This window comes from Poecile atricapillus, chromosome 10 (assembly GCF_030490865.1).
Source record: "Poecile atricapillus isolate bPoeAtr1 chromosome 10, bPoeAtr1.hap1, whole genome shotgun sequence".
In the NCBI taxonomy this organism is placed as follows: domain Eukaryota; kingdom Metazoa; phylum Chordata; class Aves; order Passeriformes; family Paridae; genus Poecile; species Poecile atricapillus.
The window spans coordinates 17,464,566-17,478,552 of NC_081258.1; the positions used below are offsets into that span (position 1 = coordinate 17,464,566).

The window sequence follows — 13,987 nt, forward strand, 5'->3', positions numbered from 1 at the left end:
TCCTCCTCCTCCTCCTCCTCCTTCTCCTCCTCCTCCTCTTCCTTCTCCTCCCCCTCTTCCTGCCCTGCTGCCCAGGGCCTCTGAGCTGCACCCTGCTCCCTGTCCCATATGGAAGTTAGTTGGTGAAATTGTCCCTTTTTTGTCCCCACTGCCATGCCAGCTCATCCTGGGAATGATGAGGGAGAACTGCCATCAGCAGGGACACGGGGACATGGTGGCTCTGTGACTGTCCACTGCCACACCACGAGTCACCTGCTGTCCATTGATGGGCTCCAACGTCTTCATGGAGGCCAAACAGAGCTCTTGGCTTCCTGCAGCTCATGAGTGAAGTTGCTTTGGGTTTTGGGGTCTGGTTTGGGCTGACACCGTGCTCAGGGAGCCCAGCCTGGTGTGGGGACCCTTCCTTTCCTGGGATGTGGTGTGGCCTCAAGGCAGCAAGTGGCTGAGGGGGTGACTGTGGAGGAGCAGGTGGGTGGGATATTTTCCATTTCTCCGTGTCCTAAAATGCAACATGAAACAACCCCATCTGTGGCCACTCCTTTGCTGGGAGGTTGTACCAGCACAGCATGGGTTGGCTCTGCGTAATTCTTTTTCCCCTATGATTCAGGTTAAAATCCTTTGAGTACCCACAGCGTCAGAGACCACCCCCAAGGAGAATTAGGAAAATTCATGAGATGACAACAGTGTTTATCCTCCCCCACCATCACGTTTTCCCTCCTCTTCATTAGTACAAATGGGAAGCTTCTCCTGAAGTTTGGTTATTCTCTAGAAATGCACTGAATTCAGACAAGAGCAGTCATTAGTCACCAGGGTGAACCCAGGGCTAACGAGCAGTGAGTGAAGTGATGAAAAATAATTGGCAAGAGGTTTGGGTTGAATAAAGTCCTGATTTCAATGCTGTGCTCAGCTGAAGCCATGCCATAGCTGGCCAAGCGTGAGCACCCTGAGCAGTGCTCCCACAGCAGTCCTGACAGCCCAGAAGGACCCCACAGGCCTCTCCACGTGGTGGCTGGTGGCCAAGGGCTCTGTCCTGCCATGAATTCATCTCCAGTGAAAAAGTACAATCCAAATCCCGTGGAAGCTGATGGAAAATGTTCTTTTCTAGCTCATTTTAAGGCAGACCCCAGTGATTAAACAGCAGTCTGGTAATCTTTGTTTGGTTTTGTAAGTGGATAGTGAGTACAGACCTAAAGGCTCCAGTGATGGATTGTGTCACATGATGCCACTGCATCGCTCTAGCTTTGATTATAGAAGTTGGGGGTTTGGGGCTTGGTCAAGCTGTTGTTATTTCAGAAAAGGAAAAAGAAAAGCAAAAAAGCAGCACTGTGTCTAAAAGAGAAACATCTGGCATGTGAGGCACTGCTGGCGCTCAGGCTCTGGGGTCTGTGATCCATCAGGCTCCGAGTCGCGCCGTGGCTGAGCTGAGCCAGTGGCTGGGAAGGAAAGGGAGGGAAACGCTCAGCAGTGACACAGCAGAGCTGCCAAATCCCAATGGCACGAGGGAGCCAGCCTGGTGCTTCCTCCCACAGCAGTAGAACAGGTGACCAGGGCTAACAATCACCTCATGCCACTTTTATTTTGGGGGGAAAAGACACAATTTACCAGGAGGCAGAACTACGGTACAAGGAAGGCCCAACCTGCTGCTTGGGGCTTTAAAGGAAGTCCAACAGTTTTTCAGTAAAATGGCTTAATTTTATCCCACAGCTGTGGTAGGAGCAAAGGCGATTAACTAACAGCAAATCTCTTGAGAAAATAAAGGATTTTTTTTAGGCCTGGATTTTTGAGAATAATTATCAATTTATTGACATCCCTTCAAAATAATTATGAATTTTACACAGTACCAGACCTCCACTACCCAATTTCTGGTCACAAGAGAAGAGTGTAGTCAAAGGGAAATGACTCACAGCTGCCTGTGGTTGAAATTAATGAGATATTTATCTGGAAATATTCTTGTCAGTGGCTTTTCCTTGTGTTTTGAGTCAGGACAGCAGCACAGAAAACATCGCCAGGACAGTGGTGTCCTCACTGTGGTGGCTGCAGGGACAGGAGGATCAGCTTGGGTAAGTGGACAGTCAGAGGAGTGATGGGGTTTAAGGCCAAGAAACCCCTGTCTGAGTGTTCCATCTGACTTGCTGCAGGAAGCAGCCCGGGATAACCCCACAAATGGTATTTCATGAGGACAGAAGGGAGAAAGGATATGATGGGGAAAACCAGAAATCAACTGTGAGACCTTGGGATGGGACTTGTTCTTTTTTAAGATTTTTCTTTGCCCATCCCTAGAAAGCCCTTTCACATCCTGCATTTTCATTCCTGTAAGCAGCAGCTCTTCCAGCAGATTTAAATAGATGTGGAAGAGAAATCCTTCCCCTGCCTGCGCCCGGGGTTACCCCGCACGTCATCTTCCCAGAGAGAGGCAGCAGTGGCCGTGTGAGCAGAGAGCTGAGCTTTCTGGATTGCTTCAAAGCCCTGCTCTGCCAACCAGATTATTGATCAAGAGGAAACGTCGGCGTTTCAGAAGCTTCCCCAAAAAGGCACGGAGCCTACTCGGCTCCTGTGCGTCACTGGGGATTTTTTTATCCGCGGATTTTCCGGCGTGTTTAACACAGCCGGGTCGTCCAGGAGGGACCCTGGCAGAATCTCCCTGCCGAGTGACTCACGCTCGCACATCATGGGAATATGGGTTGACTTCAACATACTGCACTTTTCAACTCTGATTCATGCCACCCCAGGAGAGTAAATAAGGCAACTCCACACACATCTCGGCCGTGACGAGCTGCCTTCCCACTGAAAAGGTGTCAGGACGAATGACACTGCCAGGGAACGGTGTCACCTATAGCTTAGCCAGCAATTTCCCAAATGGGGACAAAGGCTCTCCTTGCATGTGCAGCACAAGTCCCCTTGCAGCCCGGAGTAGCTGCCCTCTTGTGTTTTGCAGGAGGTCTTTACTAAACCAAAGATGCTGCGCTAAGTCCAGCGAGTTTTTGGCAGGTTTGCTAAAGCCTGGGGACATTTATTAGCAATCTGGGGTTGTCACTTTTCAGGCAGATCGTTTCTCTGCAGATCACTTCAGAAGGGTGACTCAAAGAAGTGGAGAGCCTCACTCTTCTGGATGGTTCCCAAATTCAGGGTAAGCCAGGTCACTGCTGCAGAAGGCGTTACGTGATGTGTTTAGCACCATAGAGACAAAAATCAGGAGCATATTTTTTTAACACGATCTAAATGAATTATGTATTTGAAATGAGTTGTTTGGGGAAAAACTCCAACTGTCATTACTGGTACCTGAATGGTGGTGAGTCACCAAATTACATCCTTGGGTTGGGGAAACAGGGAGCTGAATAAGTGGATGTCTAGTTGCCTGTTAAGCCAGTGAAACAATCCAGCTAAAGCACCTCCTGTACCAGTCAGATGATTTCTTCAGTACAATTTCACTGCGATCCCGGCTTGCAGCTTTGCCAGGAAAGCCCAAGGAAAGTGCCCAGGTGCTCCTTACAGCTCCTGTTCAGCCTCTGCAGGCAGCAGCAGCCCCTGCCCTGGGTCAGCTCTGGCAGCTCTCTCCAGCACATGGCTCTGCAAACCCAGTGACTCAGCAGGAATATCTTGGCAGAAATCATCAAAGGAAGGAAGCCTTAGACATCTCCTGATAGCAAATTGTGGGTCTGTGCTTTTTATTTAGCCTGATCTGTCACTGAAACCGTGTAGCTATCGGTCTGTGCCTGGAGGGAGCTGGATTACAGGTGATTTTTCTGATTGCAGGTTGCTGATGTGAAGAAGTGAATGTGTTCTTAGGCAGGTTAGCCAAATGGAGGGGCAGAAGCTATTGAATAAGCATTAAGTGAATTGGGGACTTAATTCGTGGTGAATGCCAGTTCTTTTCTCCCTTAGGCTTTAATAAAAATCTCAGTCTTATCCTGAAACCTGCAAGAGAGAGAAATATCCCCAGCAGCACAATTAGCGTATGCTATGCCACCTCTTACAGTGCTGTAATATTGTCTTTCTTTCACAGCAAATAAAGAAAGAAAGACCCCCCCCTCAACTGATTACATGTTCTGTTCTTTCCTCCAGCCTTGTCAATGTGAAGCACAGAGATTGCCTAATCTGCTCTCGTTATTTAATTACGTGACTGTGCTGGCTTCTGGCCGTAACCCATCACGACCGGCTCCACACTCCTGCCCAGCCTCCAGGCACCTCCAGCCCCGGTGGGTATGGGAAGTGTGTCCTCACATTCTCTGCCTGTCGGGTGTGTGAGTGGGCAGCAGCTCTGGAGTAAGGACATGGCTTGGATTCAGCTGAGGACAGAAGCTCTGGGTCCCCAGCATCGGGGTCTGTGGTCCCCAGGGGACAGCAGCCAAGCCCTTGAGGAGGAGGCAAGTGGAGGCATTGGGTGTCCACACCCTTCCTGGCATGCCCACTCCCTGGGAGTGCCAGTGGGATTTGTATGCTGGTGTCCTCCCTGCGGTCCCAGGGTGTGCCAGGGCTCGGTCCAGCTGTGGGGAGGGAGCTGAGCCCCAGTCCTGGCACAAGCCCTCCTCTGGCCAGCCAATCTCTCCTGCCCTCAGGGGACAGCTGCAGCCTGCTTGTGTCTGGGGATGGTGTCCTAATCCAGCTACTTAAAAAAACCCAGTAACAGAGTCCTTCTGCTAAAATGCTGCTCTAGGGAGGGCAGAGGAGCCCAGCTGCATGGCTCAACAGCACAGATGAGAGTTGAGCTTCAGTGATGTTATACGAGATTAATTTATCCTCTCAGCCTTAGTCAAACTGTCTGCATACCTGTTCCCTAAATCACTGTTTTCATTGTCTTATTATTTATTTTTCTCCCTCACAGAGCTATTAAAGTCCTGGGATTATGAGCACAAAATGTGTCTCCAAGACAGAGTCCATGCCCTCTGCTGTTGACAGTTTCCCCATGTGAGGCCCTCAGCAGTGTAGCTGTGTAGGCCAGCGAAGGAAATAGGGAGAACTTGGTCCCCCCAGCTTGATCCTTGAGGCACATGGTGCTTCTCTTCCTCTGCCACTCGCAGGGAAATCGGTCACCATCAGGATGGCATCTTCTGTGTGAGGTTGGTGTAGCTCTGGGAGATGGACCCTGGCAGAGTGATGGAGGTTTGATGGCACTGAAAAAGAGCCACTCCCATCAATAGCTTTGCAAAAGCACTTTGGTTCTTTACAGTTTTCATTAGGTGAGCAGCTGCAGAGGCATGGGGTGATGGATTTTCCAAGTCAGTCCCCTTCGTCTGTGTCTGAGCAGCTTTGCCTTGGGGAATGGACCTCGTGGAGCTCCTGCACTGAGGCCAAATTCTTCCAGCACCAGGATGGTATGTGGGAGACCTATGGAAAAAAAGGGATTTCAACTGAAATTTGGTGCTAGTGTTTCTTAGGCTTTGAGCATCCTCACCTAAATTCACAGGGTGCTGAAGGACGAGGAGCCTATTTTCCTCTGTTCTCATTTTGTTTCCTTTGTTTGGTCCCCATCATAGCAGCTCTTGGGCCCAGGCCCAGCACTTAGCAGCAGTAGCACAGGAATTGATTTCAGCAGAAGCAGACAATTTCCTAAATTATTAATGTTAATAGTGGACAAACCACAGGACACAAGCAAAAATATACAGAACAAAGAGCTGAAGAAAAGCAAGAGGATGGCAGCCGGAATCATCAGGGTGATGAGAGACAGAGCAGGGATAGGCAGAGATATGTCCTGCATAACTGGGACCAAGATGCAGCACACACAGAGAAGGTTTTGGGAAAATCCAAAAGCAAAGCAGTGCACCCCTTGGAGAGATTCCCAATTGCTATGGATACATGCACTGTTATTATCAGGGTTTTATAACAAGCAGCTCACACGCAGAAATTTCTGCATGATGAAAGATCTGTGCCCCATGCCTGTATTAGGAACCTGCTGGGGGGCAGGGGACACTCCTGCATCCCCAGCCTGTGCCCTACCTCAGGGGTGGTCCCTGAGGTTGCCCAGTCCCTGTGACACAGGGTAGCTCGTTGCCAGCCTGCCTGGCGCGTCCTAGTTGTGTTTCTCAGAACCCCTCCGTGTTTTCAGCTGATTTGCTTTGACATCAGCAGCCGGCAAGAAGTTCTCTGTGTCGGGGTGCGTGGGAGTGCTATGTGACACCTTAATCATGCTAAACAGGAACACACATTCAGATTTCCTCGGCATTTCAAAGAAATGTGATTTCCTTTGTGCTGCAAAGAAAGAGTTGACTTGATTGCGACTCTCTGTGGAGATCAGCTCTGGTGCCTGTGAATTAGGGTGCCAGGATCTCATTCTGGGAGAAAAGGGAGATAAAATACACCAGACTTTTGAGCTGCAACTATTAGGGTTAAGGCTCTTGCTGGTAACTGGGATTCATTTTGAGGAGACCTATTCAATTTAATTAGACAATGTATCAAGAAATCAGATTTTGTTAGAAAATTAAAATTTGTATACAGTCAAAGTACCATATCATGCTGAAATATATTTACTGAAATATCATACTGAATCCCAACTTTGGAAACAGTTATTAGTCGTTTAGCACAGGCATGGGAAACTAATGCAAAGTCTAAATGAGTGATTTGCTTGTTAACTTATTTCTCCTCCCCATATGGGTGACAAATATTGAAAATCTCAGTGAAGACCCAGCTAGGGATGAATACAAATGAGTACAGATATAAGTGAGCATTTCCTGACACAGATGAAATGAAACAATGGTAGGGAGGAATCATGAGACACCTGCTAGCACAGGGCCCAGTGAAGAGTGATGGTGACGTAGGGTGGGATTTTCTAGCTGGTGTTATTTGTGCTGTGTGGCAAGGCCATTGGGAAAGCTGGATGTTCATCCTGCTGATAGCCTCACTTGCTCAGCTTTCCTCATCCAGATGCACTGGACTGCTTGGATGCTCAACATGAGCATGCTTTTGATTTTTTGTGATTTAAGAGATAACCTTAAAAACAGTACGTTTGGTAAGCTACCACTCATGGTAATAAGCAAAACCCCTGTTGGATCTGATAAATGAATTTGAATGATTATGCTCAATTTAGCAAAGGACTGTGTTTCTGCTTGATATGTTCCCGAAGCACAGGACTGAAATGTGGTACTGCCCAGGAACCCCTGTCAGGGGCGCTGAGGTTTGCTGAGGCAGTCACCAGACATGTGGTAATTGTTGCTGGCCAACTGTTTCAGTTTTCAGCACCAAATTAACTGTTGCCTAACCCTATTCACATAGCGTGCAGAAAAAGTAGGTCACTCAAGGCAGCAGGTATTGCTCAGCTTGGAAATCCACTTCTGCACGTTCACAGTTCAGGATCTCCTCTAGAGGAAGGATCACATCTGCTGTCACCAGGCTCCTACCTGAGCTGCTACCTCAAAAGTGCAGTGACATGTATTCCTCTCCCCAGTGTAATGTGAGAGTGATTTTCCTTCCCCTGGTGGGCTGCTCCAAGATAGGGAATGTCCCCTTGCATCTTCAGTGGCAGTGATCTTCCTGTTTTAATTGAGAGCTAATAATAATACCTTGCTCTCTGAATCAGGGTCTGGATTTTCAGTCTCAGACTGGGAAATGACATCTTTGCTCAAGGGGAAGCTGGAAGGAGGATGAATTTCTCTTCCTGTGCCTTGGTCTCCTGTTCCTCTGTGATGTTGCAAAAGCCAGGTGCTGTGCAGGATCAGGACAAGCCCTGCTCCCTGTGGCTGCTAAGGGCTGCTGGGCTGCACGGTGGTGTCCAGGGACAGCAGGGGAGTCCCCATGGAGGCAGCCCAGGAGCAGCACTGCCCCAGAAAGCAGGACAGAACAGAGTGGCAGAAGCAGGGTGGGCTTGTCCTGTGAGCCTCTAGAGAGGAGTTCAGCACTGGATTGACAACACTGGATGTTTGTCCACAATGAGCTGCTCTTTCCCACGGTGCTCAGGCATTTTCTTCAGGGGCTTAAGACAGTTTGCATGATCAGTTCCTGGCACCCAACCCCTAATATTTTGTGTTCTGAATCCTGCCTGCTGGGCTGGGGTTACCTGCCCTGGTCATCTGCAGGAAAGCAGACCCAGGCAGAACCTTTCTGCAGCTCGCTCACTGCATTGCCACACAGTCCCACACCCCAACAGGTTTCTCTCACCTCGTGCTCTTGCTGTATTAGGTCTCCACATTTTGTGCCTGGCTGCCGGTTCAGTCACTCAGTTAAAACACATCCACTTGCAACGTGGTACGGGTTGGAAGGCAGCCACTGCTCCTTCTCCCTGGGTGGAGCAAGGGGCTCTCCCCCATCCATTTGTCAAGCCAGTGTTTAGAGCTGGGGTTAAGCAGTCACACAGAATTACCTGTGTAAAATACAGTGCAGGGAATGTTAGCTAAGCTTCACTTAGATCACTGCAGATGTGTTATTTTGGGACACATTCATACTGTGCAGTCCTTATTCAGACGAAACTGCAATTGACGTAATTTTTTCCATAATGTTGCTTTTATTTGAAATCATATCTATACATCTTGTACAAATCAAGCTAATAATAAGCATTTCCATGTCAGACTCTACTTATGGATTAATTTTGGAATTTAGTTTATGGACACAATTTGACTTCAGTGGGATTTATGTCCCTAAAAGGCCTGCAGCAACAGAGGACAAATGCTAGAAAGTAGCTTTTTGTCTATAATTCAACATATTTGTTTGTGGAACCCTGAACAGTGTTCTAATCTTCCATCTGAAAACTGCCTTGTCACCTCTTGATTTACAGCATTTTCCTTTGCCTTGCCTCTCTGCGACTTGGTATTTCTTACAAGGCAGGTATTGTCAAATCTCTTTCTTGAAACATATAATAACCACCTTTTGTATCGAACAGGCATATAAATTACTCAGCTTATATGACAGAACAGAAAATAAAGAGTTGAATATCTGGCAGAGATGCTGAAGACTGATGTTTTTATAACTTTACTGTGAAAGATTTGCCAGCAGAAAGTTACATATCAGTGAGGTAATCAACGACAATATTCCCTTTATTACACCAAATACCAGAACAGATTACTGTAGGATATATATTTCCAGACAAATCACTTATTGGGATGTTCAGTAGCCATCCTTGTGCATCACAGATGGGATTCAGAGCTTAAATAGACCCCAGGCAATGAAAGACACATGATCACAGGGGTTGGCTGTCAGTGTTACAGATGTATTATTCAGATCTTCTTGGGAATTTTCCCAAGATGTTTGTTTTTAAGTGGGAAATAATGCTCCTGCAAAATCAATATCTAACAGATTTTCAAATTTTCCTTCATGAAAATTACACCAGGAATGGAGCAGCTATTTCAATGCCGAATGGTCCAGAAGAAACCAAATCACAGTGCTTGGCTTGGAGCAGTTTCAAACAGCCACCCATCCTTGCCTGAGCTGCCGACAGATGTATGGGATTTATGTTTGGATACTCCGTCCCTCTGGTTCCTGCAAACAGCCTTGGCTCATCTTCTGGCTGCAGAAGGGCATCCACCCTGGCAGCCAGCAAACACCACATCCCTGGGCAAAGAGGTGCAAGGAAGCAGAATGTACCCTTGTAGGAAAAGGTGAAGATTTTGAGGAAGGTGAAGATTTTGACAGAGGAATAGATTATGGGGTCGAGAGGCAGCTTAGAGAAAAGCATCTGTATCAGCCTGTCCAAGCCCTGTGTCTGACTCAGACTGCTCGGCTCTCTTTAAGCCTCCGAACCAAGTGGCCTGTGCAAGGGTAATCAGGGCAGCCCTGCACAGACACGGAACAGAATCCCAAAGCATTGTCTCACCAGCTCCGTCCTTGGTACCTGACTGTATCCCCAAGCAACCCTTTTCCCCAGGGGATGGTGGGAATGGCCAGCCCTCCCCTAAACATCACCTGCAGCACCCGATCAATAGTGAGCAGCATTACTGTCAGCACTTTCTGCTTGATTTATCGCTGCTTGTAAACATCAGCTGACTTTGGATGGAGCCTGAGGATCAGCCTGGCTGAAGTGGAGGAATAAAGAGCTAAAAGCCCTTGCTCGCCCTATTCGCGGCTGGGATTTGGTGCACGGCTCCACCTCTTGGCGACTGCACGATAGAGCTGTGGAGGGAATGACAGCGTTTCCTTCGCTGAGTGTCACCAAATCAGACTTAGCTGAGACTCTGGAAATCACTCAGGTGCAGCCGGGATCTCGGAGTTGAGCTTTTTCTGCTAAAGGTGTGAAAGTCGCTCACAGGCTTTGGCTGCTCTGTATCCTTTCCCCTCTCTGCATTGTAGGTGAATGAGTATCCTGGAATCAGGTTGGAAAAACCCTCTAAGATCCTCGAATCCAAACATGAGCCCAGCACTGCCAAGCCCACCGCTGAACCACATCCCCAAGAGCACATCTACACGTCTGGTAAATCCCTCCAGGGATAGTGACTCCATCGCAAAAGTTTAAAAATGTTACGACCTCAGGAGAGACTTATTTATCGTCTGATTCCCCGGGCACAGGTTCCTGTGGGGCTCCGCATCCCGCGGGATGTCCAGCAGCGCTGGCAGGGTCAGGGTGGCCGGGACACCCGGCTGTCCCCGCAGAGCCCGGCTCCCGTTCCGCAATCTCTGCTGCCCTCGCATGGCACGGCCAGGAAAGGAAACGAGCCGGGTTTGGGCACGTTCGGCTCAGGGCAGGACATGTGCCATCAGCGGCCGCCACTGCGGGATCGAGGGCAGTTTGGCAGGTGCTGATGGTCATGACCCTTTCCGCGGTGATAACACTGAAAATTGATCGCCGCTGGACTCTGTCACATTCAACGCTGTGTTCAATAATAAATCTGAGCTTCTCTAGGAACGGTCATGAAATACAGACCTAACAAGCCAACCTATCAATCTGCATGTGTCCAGGCAGGGAGTCCTTGTCTCTCTTTGGTAAGTGTTTTTTTTCTTTATAATGTCATTTTGTTCCTCACTAATTCTCTCCATCCAAGGTTATCAGGAAGCTAATCAGCTAGACTTCCCAGGAAAAAATCATTACCTAGCAAAATATTACTCATCCTGAAGACCAAACACAGCCTTGAGCCCTGCCTTGAATAGGTATTAAAGCAGGCTGTTCCAACCTGATGGTAAGAATAAAAATTTATTTTGCATTAGGGTCTTCTTACTGCTGTTACTAGTAATCATTGTATTTTATAAAAGTATCAAATTACAGCTCTAGCTGTTGTGAAAGTCCGAATAGACTCCGCTTCTCAGCTATGAGAAACTCTGGTGCTCTGAGTTTCTCATACTCAATACCATTTCTAGCTATAAATCTGTAGACCATTGCTTTCATTTTATTTAAGCCTAATTTTACTACAAGGCTGTTGTTGCTGCTCACTCCCCGTGGGTAATTCCCATGGTGGTATCTGTGTGTGGTGCACACCTGTGTGCCTGCTCTCGTGGCAGTTACCAAACCCCAAGCAAGCTCTTGTACGAGGGGCAGTACAGCACTCAGAGGACTGAAGGTGCTGTCCCGTGGGATGTGTGCCACATGCAAATATGGGTCACATGTGCGAGAGCAGATTTGAGAAGATAAGCTGCTAAACTGGCCTGTCTCTGGGAGAAAGTCAGGCTGAGCTAACAGTTAAACTGATCTTTAATCCATCTTTGCTGTAAACTATCTAAATAGATAGTTACTAGGCAGTAAGTAGCCTGCGTGGATGAGGTAAATTGTAAAACCTGAGACAAATCATTTGGACACTGGGAAAGTCATAATTTTGAAACATCAAAACTACTGGAATTGTATGATTGTATCCAATACAAGGCATGTAGCTGTTGGCATGTGACTTGGCTGATGCAGTTAGGTTAATTGCTCACTTATGAGTCTCCTTTGAAAGACACCAGCTGAAAAGACCCAGTGGGTGTGTAGCATGAAGAGACACTTAGGAGCCAAGCCAGAAACTTGTACAATTCCACTGAGCAACATTTCTAAAGGAATCCTGAGCAGAAAGTCTGCTAATACTGGATGTAGGCAGTGAGTGGCATTGTGGTATCACAGAAGAAGCAGCAGAGCAACAAACTAAGAGGATTAGACACAGCAAAGGGACAGATAAGAGGCTGAGGAGGGAATTCTCAGGATGGGGATCCTACCTGTGTTTAGTGCTCTGTTCATATGCCCACACATAAGTTTTTTACACTGCAGCTTATGGAAATTAATACCATTGACCAGTGAACCTTATGCTGCTCCTTCATGTCTGCCCTGCAGCTCCCAGGGATGAGGAAAGCAGGCATCTCTCCTCTCTCCCTGTGGACTGATGTGCCTCATGCATGGCTTGTAGAAATGTACTGCACAAACAACAGATCTTAGTGACAGAAACAACCTGGTATGTTTGGACTCACTGAACCATCACTAGTTTGTCATTAAAAGGGAGGATGACATAAATGGTCCTAGAAGAATGTGCACAAATCCTGGTATGAATAAAAAAGCAAGTGCCAGAGTAGCATGGATGGTATTTTAATGTCCCAGGAAAGGAGAATTTTAGGAATCTGAAACATGCAAAGATGCTCGCTGGTGTTCCTGGGTCACTAGGTTGAAACCACAGCCAGGAGCTCCTGGAAGGTTTGCTGAGGGCTTCAGGCAGGAGGAGTGGAATTGGAACTGCAGCAAGTTTCCTGACTGAGACTCAGAGTCTGCACACCACAGCCTTCCAGCTTGAAGAAGTGTAGTAGAAGGGACATAGAAATGTAATATGACATATATAAATTGGAATATTTCTTTAGCAGTTTCCTCCCATGTTATATTCTCAGTGGCAGCACCTCTAAGTCATAAATTCTATTATCTGTAAGTACAGGATAGGGCCAATATTGTTTTAAAATTCAGTTTATCATGCTAATTCCAAACCTCAGTGCTGTAATACAGACTTTCTTTTTATTACATAATCCTTTGCCTTTGGGAAAAGAATATGGAAGGTGTTAAAGTTGCCATCAACAACTGCTGCTTTAAAATATATTTCTTTTTTACCAGCATGATTGTATCATATGGTAGCTGAAAAAATAGAGGTAAAAATAAATATGGTTGTCATATTGGCCTCAGAATTACAAATTGTTTTTTTCCTGTGCTACACTCATGGAGATTTAGTTTTTAAATACAGCAAGATAACTTCTGATAGCACAGATTGCATCTGGAGTAAAACAATAGCAATGTTTGTTGTAATGACAACACTGCATTGGTGGTGGAGCCTTGTTGATAAATAGTGTTCCACAAACACTGCCTCCTGTATTCCTGACCCAAAATCTCAGCAAAGTGAAGTGTCCTCTTCTCCATTTTGCAGCTGGGGAAGGTGAGGCACAGAGTGAGTTGCCCGAAGTCCTCAAGGAGCAGTTGCAGGGTTGGGGAGATGAGAGTGCTGCTGCCATCCCAGCAGGAAGGGCGTCTGCCATGCAAATCCTGGGCTGTGCAGACCAGCTGCTCCCATGCAGGGACTCTGGTGAGGGATTGGGAAGCTCCCATTGCAATGAGGTGTTCTGATCCCTTGAAAAAGGCTCAGTCTTTTGGAGTGCTGCTGCTTTTGGGATGCCTGTGCAGTGCTTTCTGCAGAAAGTTGTCGCTGTCCCCCTTGCGACATCAGCCTCCACCATATTTGCAGTCCAAACAACCTGAGGGCAAATAAGGAAGGAAAACAAACAGCCAGCTGCTTTCCATTGGGTTCATGGGTTTCTCCTGGATATTTTGCAAGAGTTTTGTTTAGCCCAACTCTGGCTTCTGCCCTCAGTGATGTGAAGAAGCGAAGGAGCCGTGTCCGCTCTTGTGCGAGTGGCCCAGCCGTGGTGACACAGCAGCAGCAGCTCAGGTGCTGGGGTTTGAGATGTGACCTGGTGCTACAAAACCACAGCACAGCCTCAGTGATGTCCTTTGGTTTATTATTCTGCTCTTTGTTCTCAAGGGCCTGCAACAAACCCCACAGAAGTAAAGAGGATCTCTTTTCTGTGTTTGGGATTTTAGGGTATTTTTTTGAACAAATCGTTGCAAATCAGCTGCTAAAAATGTGTATGTAATTTCTTTAAAAATGCATTTCCTGTAAAATCAGCTGGGATTGTCTCT

General features: G+C 47.3%; 1 protein-coding gene across 1 annotated transcript in view; it reads left to right on the forward strand.

The window, feature by feature from the left end:
- The first annotated feature begins 10,752 nt into the window (after positions 1-10,752).
- PLCG2 (phospholipase C gamma 2) overlaps positions 10,753-13,987 on the forward strand; it is a 66,778-nt gene continuing 63,543 nt past the window's right edge. Inside the window, exon 1 of the mRNA XM_058846284.1 lies at positions 10,753-10,839. The gene's annotated coding sequence lies outside the window, so the exon portion shown is untranslated. The remainder of the gene's footprint in view (positions 10,840-13,987) is intronic.